This window comes from Macrobrachium nipponense, chromosome 42 (assembly GCF_015104395.2).
Source record: "Macrobrachium nipponense isolate FS-2020 chromosome 42, ASM1510439v2, whole genome shotgun sequence".
Classification (NCBI taxonomy): Eukaryota; Metazoa; Arthropoda; class Malacostraca; order Decapoda; family Palaemonidae; genus Macrobrachium; species Macrobrachium nipponense.
In genome coordinates this window covers 12,700,915-12,708,632 of record NC_061103.1, presented here as the reverse complement: position 1 = coordinate 12,708,632, position 7,718 = coordinate 12,700,915, and the positions used below count along the sequence as shown (strand labels likewise).

The following is a 7,718-nucleotide window of genomic DNA, read 5'->3' as shown; positions in this document are numbered from 1 at the left end:
CCGGGCTGTTGCGCAAATTCTACTGTAGTAGCGGCTGTTGAAGTACGTCTTTTGTCCTTTCCAAACTTCCCCCTTATGTGGGGCTTCATCATGACCACTCAAAGTTCAGTCTGACCTTTTTTTTAAAAGTCTGTATTCACGTTCTTTGATGCCGAGTCCTTTTTCTGAAGACTTACAGGAACGACGGTGAATTATGCCATAGCTTGCAATATATGCTTGTGCTGCTCATGTGCTTGCATTGTGACAAACTGTATATTTTTTAACTATTAATAACCGTCAACGTTATTAGCTGCTGTGTTTATACTTCCTGAGCGCAATCTTCATAATATTTGCATAATATATTTTATTATAAGCAATGTAGGTCTCACAGACGAATTCTTGTATCGATTCTTGATGCAGACGTTTCTCGTCTCATTGGAGATGTGTCCACAGTAAAATGCGCCGTTTTGTGAATACTAATTATTGCCTCTCGTCTTCTAGGTCAGTTTTCAATATTTCCTCGACTTTTACTTTGCGTATTCTGCATATATTGTTTTCCAGGACAGGTTTTAGACATATATATATATATAGATAGTATATATATATATATATATATATATATAGATATATAATATATATATATATATATAATATATATATACTATATATAATATACACACCTCGTGACTTACCTTGTTTGGTACGAAGACGTTGAAATACAGGTTCGTTGTAGAATAGGTTTTAGTTTTATAGATTTAACATTTACTAACTTTTTGTAGGTACTTTTGTCTTCAAATTAAGTTCCGAAAAGTTAAGTTTTTTTTTATTATTAATTTCTATCCTTTTTTGGATATCTGCACTTCGCAAAGGGTAAATAAGAAAGCAAAACTTATATACAAAAATACAATTTATTGGCGACAAATTATATCATAGAAGCGAAAAATCTTCCACGTTGACTAGGAAAAAATAGGCTTACTAAGAATGGTTTTCATACGAACATGTGATGAAAAAAAATACTAACTAGAAATAAAACGAAATCATTAACAATAGCATTGTAAGTCCAAGTTCACTGAGTTTCAGTTTTCATTTTAACCAGTAACGAAATCATGTGCAAGTGACTTGATTGAAGTCCTTTCTGTTAATTATGTATATTATATATTATATTCTATTATACTATACACACACACCTATCTTTACAAACTCACACACAGCTTTGCAGATATTCATACGTAGATATGAAAAATGTATGAAGAACTTCAACCAAAAAGACAGTGAGGATAATGCAGAGAATAACAATTTAAAGAATACGATTGGAACTTTATGACACTTTTGAGGAAAGGATCCCGTCTGACTGTATCCTGCTTGTAAAAGTGTGTAATGTAAAGCTACGTAAATGTGATATAGGAATTTATATTTATCCATAAATGGTGAAAATAAGTTTATTTTTATAGACAGTCTAATCCTAAAGCACCAGAAACGACATAGAGTGGAGTTTTTATAGGACTTTTTATAACTACATAAGACTCATAAACAAACTAGTACATATAATGCCATTGTCAACGAAACTAAATGTCGATAGGAAATAATTATGCGATTTATATCAATCTTTAGGCTTCATAAGTACATGGATCAAATTATTGATGATCACAGGTTGCATTTAGCCCGTGTTCGAACAATTACATAATAAAATGTCATTCAAATACTTCCATTTTCGATAAGTGAAGCAAATAAACGATAAGGGTTGTCAACAGTGACATATTTTGTGTGAGCGATTTAAACACAGGAAAGCAAAAACGAAAACTACATTAAAAGGAATAAAATGTCCAGCCTCATAGGGACATTTAGACAGCACATATTATTATAAGTTCAACATTCATAGTATTCGAAATAGAAAACTTAAAACTAGTTCCAATGGATAGTAAAATAAGCGACGTCGTCATCATTTGCGAAAAGTTGTCATGTAATTTAAGAATGAAATGAGCAATGGGGCTTCATTCACAGGGAGACCGCGGGTCAGTGACACACACACACGCGCGCACACACACACACACACACACACACACATTCAGTAAACAAATATTAGAGTGTCATTCCAAAAGCAAAAATGGATGCACTGGAACAACCATGAATAAGAATCGATTAAGAAATAAAGTTGAACAGATATAAGTAACGATTTAGTATTATCCAGAGTTTAAAAAAAATATTAAATAAAAAAAAGACAGGACTAATGACGTCATAGAATATGCAAAGCAAAATAGGTGACGGGGGAAGAGAGAAACCTTTCAGAATAAAATCCGTGGCGTTAAACATATTCCAGTCTTGAAGGAATCTGTTTTACTTGCATGAATAAAAAAAGAAAAGGTTTTAGGCCTATTATTTGAAGGGCTCGAATTGTTGGAGGGGAAAAATCTGATCACAAGTTGAGGATAAATCCCACCACAATAATTAGGACAAATTGCATTTTCCCACGTGGAGAGGAACATTTTCTCGTCATGTTATGAGACTGACTATCTGTGATCGGGTGGTGGAATTGAACGAAGACCCCAGAGACAAAAATCGGAAGATGGCCCCCTGACGCTCAGATCCCATCACACGATGAGACGGGGCTGTATTATTTCGTTACAGGCAAAAATCTCTCTGTCAGAATATGTAAATGTATAATGAATATCATTCTCTGCTGTAGCTGATGTAAAATGGATAAGGGCCGAAGATGGTGAGGCTTTGATGAATGATGCTTCGTGATTGGCTGCGCCATTTGCATAATGGTCAGACCCTCTTCGCCCCTGGTGGGTTTTCCTCTGAAAAGAAAACAAAAGCAATCGTTTAACAACAGGTGGATTGGGGTAGATTGGAGCCTCCACGAAAGAGGGATTGATGAATGATTTCTGATCCTCCCATGATTCATCCGTTTTATAATGTTATTAATAGCTTGTCTGATCCTTCGGGAACAGCCCTAGGAGAGTTAATATTAACTCAGTGGTCTGGTCAAACTAAAGTAAAAAAAAAATAATGTTATTAATAGCGGGTATAATCTTTCGTTTGGCCGGAGCCCTAGGAGAGTTAATATTAAATCAGTGGTCATGTCAAACTAAAGTAAAAAAAAGAAATAATATTAACGTTATTAATAGCTGACCGAGAAGAATTGATTTTTAACTGATAATTAAGAAATGGAATAAAGACGTTTCAGAATTTATATTTCTTGGCTTTTAAATGAGCTGAAAAACTTGTCTTTGTTGTGAATGAGCTATTCATGCAGTTTTTTACTTCCAGTCGTAATACGAAAGGTATACGACCAAGAGTATCATTTTTGCAAGTAGATGATACAGAAAGCTCTCTTTGATTTAGTGCATATCTTGAAAATTATTATAGTGTTGCCTATTAGGAGTTATGTGATGGGTACAGTAGCAAAAAAAAACGGAAACATCTAATCTTATTGTTGCATAATACGGTTTCACAAATATTTTGCCAAATATATATGGAGGTATTGTTATTATTATCATTATTCAAAGAAAACTCATAATGACATGGTCAATAAAATGGGAAAGTAAATCCACAATGGTATGTCTTGAGTGTGTTATTTAAAATATATAAAGCAGAAAGCTTTCGATGACCTGCGCCGTCCTGCTTGCCAATCTTAAGGAGGACCGTGCAGGTCATCGAAAGCTTTCTGCTTTATATATTTTAAGTAACAAAATCAAACAGGACCAATGATTATTATTAGATTATTATTGATTATTATTATTATTATTATTGATTATTATTATTATTATTATTGGATATAAATAGAATCGTAAATGGTTTTCTTGCTGTGTCACACAATATTGAAAGTTACATTGAACTTTTTACCTATAAATTTCACTGCAATAAAATCGGTATCAGTTTTATATATCCATTTACTATAGCTGGTTCACTTAAGGTAGATTCTTGGATGAGCCCTATGTTGAAGAGACGTTTGTTTGGCGGCCGCTGATTGGCTGGTACCGGGAGGTAGGCAGCTCCCAGCCAATCAGCGGCCGCCAAACAAACGTCTCGCAGCCATATGGCTCACCCAAGAATTTACGTAAGTGAATCCAGCTATAGTCTTGTGACTCCTTAGCATTATTATTATTATTATTATTATTCATTATTATTATTATTATTATTATTATTATTATGAAACCAGTAAAAGGACACTGAATTGAAAAGTATTCTTTGTTGAGACAGAATATTCATAATGGGTAAAAATATAAATATATTGAAAATAAGAATATAATTATAAAGATAAAGTAAGAGATGAGTTAAATGCATACACAAAGATCTGTGAAGTTAGGAAAGGCAAGGCAATGAGTGATTTTAAAGATTTTTAAGTAGTCCTAAAGTTTTTGAAGGTTTTTAAGTGGTTTTAAAAATTTAAAAATTTTTAAAGATATTAAGGATTACGAAATTTTTCAAGTTTTTTCTTTTAAATCCCATTTTTCAAGTTTTAAAAACTTAAAACATTTTTAAAGTTTTTTTTAAATCACAAAATTTTTGAAAGGTTTCTAAAAATCTCAGACGTTTCAAAGGTTTTTAAATATTTCAAAATTTTTAAGGAATCTTTAAAAATCAAAATTTTTAAAGGTTTTTAAAAATTTCAACATTTTTTTAAGGTATCAAGAATTACAACATTTTTCAAGTTTTTTTAAATCACATTTTTCAAGTTTTTAGAAACTTAGATTTTAAAAGATCTTTTACAAATCACAACATTTTCAAAGGGTTTTAAAAATCTCTACAGTTTCAAAGTTTTTTTAATATTTCAGCATTTTTAAGAATTTTAAAAATGTCAAAATTCTTTAAGGTTTTTAAAAATTTCAACATTTTTAAAGGTCTTTAATGTTTTAAAAGTTTCAAAAGTGGCTGATGGGCATTCAAGGTCTTGGTGCTTTCATGCAACGTCTTAAGAGACCGAACATACATAAATAAGATCAGCATCCAAGCTGCTTGGAATGTAAACATTACACTGTAGAGTGTAGACTTAAACTTGTATACATTAGCATCGACTGCACTGCCAAGAGTCCAGTGTTCCATTATTTTGTGGAAAAGAGAATGGAAAATATGTGACGCTGAGCAGGGGAACATTGTGGCACTTAAACAGATTGTAAATGATAATGTTTTGCAAAAAAAAAACACGCACTAATTTTAGAAGATCAGGCATTATCGGAAGTTCCTTGTCGCAACAGAGATTATGTATAAGTTGGGCCAACCGGATATCTTCCGATGGCGATCAAGATCACAATTTTCATTGCTGAGAAAGAAATGAGGTAGAATCCAGTTCTTCACCTTTTGGCTAGACAGGAGAACAAATAAAAATTCTAACAGTGGTAGCGTATACAAGTTCCATGACGTGTGGCGTTGATTTAATGAAATTGTACAAGCAAAAGTCATACAAACAATACCAAGCTTTTTGCAAACATTAGATAACATGTTGTTAAGTGCTGCGAATAGTAAATGTGGAATGGAAGGTAATGGCAGGCATTTCATTTCTATTTGATCGGTATAAATAACTGCAACAAGAGTCGCATCACCTGAAACTATACAGTCTCATTTTCTAACCAAAGGACGTGATTGAGCTAGGCTCATGCAACACCATGAATAACAAATCCTTGCTGTCAGCATCTTGAAAACTGAAGCAGATCAAGTACTTGGCCTCTGATGGCCGAGTTAATAAGGTTGTAAGAGCATTGTTGTTTACCATGTCGAAAGCGTCAGTGAAAATATTTGCTACATCTGGACTTAAATCCATTGTCAAGGCTGTCTTGGATATATATAGATTGTCCACTCTAGAAGGGTAGCATACATGCTAACAGTGGGGTTGTTTCCTTTCTAGATACTTCTATAAGTTTTAAAGAAATACATTTTTTCAGCAGCAGTTAAAAATGCTTCTAGTTGGAGATAGGCTTCTAATGGTCGTAATCAGTAATGCAACACCTTATTTTGAAAAATAATGTTTGATGAACAAGGCAGTAAATCTTCTACACTGCAGCTTTTTTCCTAGGTTGCCTAGGATTCTTCGCGTGTTCCTTGAACGATGAACAAGTCATGAGTGATCGTCATTAGGGAAACGGACACCAACAGAAAGCCTCTTCATTATCAAAGGCCTTTCAAAGTAACTCTGCTTTGAGTTGTCCGTCATTAAAGGTTTACAGTTGATAGCACTTGGGTACAATATCCTAGAGACTTACAGTATGTACGGAAGTTCAGTGCTCAAAACACTTGGAGGAATCAAAACTGCACTTGAAACCTGATAAAGTAAGGCAATGGCTACTGATGACTCAGGAGGCAAATTTATGAGTACCTCCGAAACCTCAGTCCCATATATTATTATATATATATATATATATTAATATATATATATATATATATATATATATATATATACTATATGTGTGTGTGTATGTATAAAGTAAAACTATAACAAACTCACCTGCAGGTGGAATGAAGATAAATAATTTTCTACGGAATAGGAAGCTTCACTGAATGTGTGTGTCACAACCATCATCTCTGTATTTGAATTTTGTTGTAACTCAGCATCGTATAATTATTTCTCCTTAGCGCTTGCTTGCCTTCCATCCAATTAAAGTCATCCCGAGGGGGCTCTTGGAAGAGAAGCTTCCGCGTTAAAAGTCGAGTCTCATGGCGGCGGCGTCTTCCGGGGACAGAGAGCTCTGGTGAAATCGAGCATCATGAGCGAGCGAGCATACCGGGGTCTTTATATACCTCGTTCGGAAGGTGAAGCTCTTGATAGATTAGCTTTGCCAGCTCTGAGGCAACTTCCACCCTTGACTTCTCTCTCCTTCTCCAGCCATTCAGGAGGAAGTAAGATTGCACTGGAGATGTATCGACCAATGACACCTCGAGCATTCAAATGTGAACTCTCGTCGCCCAACCGAATTGGCTGTTGCATCGTGACCGTTTAAAACAGGGAGGTTCCCTCTTAATCTTCCCTCGCGTTATCAGAGAAGTCGACGGTTCTTCACCTTCGGACTGCCACTTGTACTCCTCTGAGTAAGGCAAAACTGATAACGATAATGAAGTAGTCATCGACGTGAGAAGTTCTGTATGGCCTCTTGTCAATCTCGCACAAAGGCACTCGTTATGATGATGTTCAGCATGGCCCAGATTACTATAAAAAAAAGGGAATATTGTATATTTGTTTCTCTTGTTATTTTCACACATTTCTATTGATTGCTCATACTGGAAGTGTTTCACTGCAATTTCTCTTTAGAGCTTCTAGCTATGCTATTCTTTATTTTTCCTTATAACTGTCTGCTACGAATGTGGACAACTGGGCATCATCACTGGTTCTGGCGTAAACGTCCTGAGGTTAATGACCCTCTTTTGAGAATCCCTTAAGTCAGCGTCTGATGTCTCTCCGTCTACAACTGTCTGATATCTTACAGATCAAATCGATAACAGAAGGAGAATTTGGTAAGATTTGTCTGTTGCTTCTGTTGTGGCTTCGCTAAAAACAATTTGGGTTCATGTGGTTCAAAAGAACTCATTCACAATTATTTCCACATTATTTGTTACCTGTCTATATCCCTTAAGTTACGTCTAGTTAAACCCTTCTTCTTATGACCCGCCTCTGAACACAGTGATAGAGCGCTGAGCCCACAATGTGAGTGGCCAGCGTTCGATTCCGGACGGGATCGAGGAGGAATATTCCTAATGTCCATTGAATCTCTGTTGACATGACCAGTGAGTTCTGTACCTTGTTTGTT

General features: G+C 34.8%; 1 long non-coding RNA gene across 1 annotated transcript; it reads right to left on the bottom strand.

The window, feature by feature from the left end:
- Positions 1-868: 868 nt before the first annotated feature.
- On the bottom strand, positions 869-7,059 carry LOC135212980 (uncharacterized). The gene is made up of 2 exons (XR_010314045.1): positions 6,422-7,059; positions 869-2,777 (listed from the first exon to the last, which is right to left on the bottom strand). It is a non-coding gene; the product is annotated as an uncharacterized LOC135212980 (long non-coding RNA).
- Between the last annotated feature and the right edge of the window lie 659 nt (positions 7,060-7,718).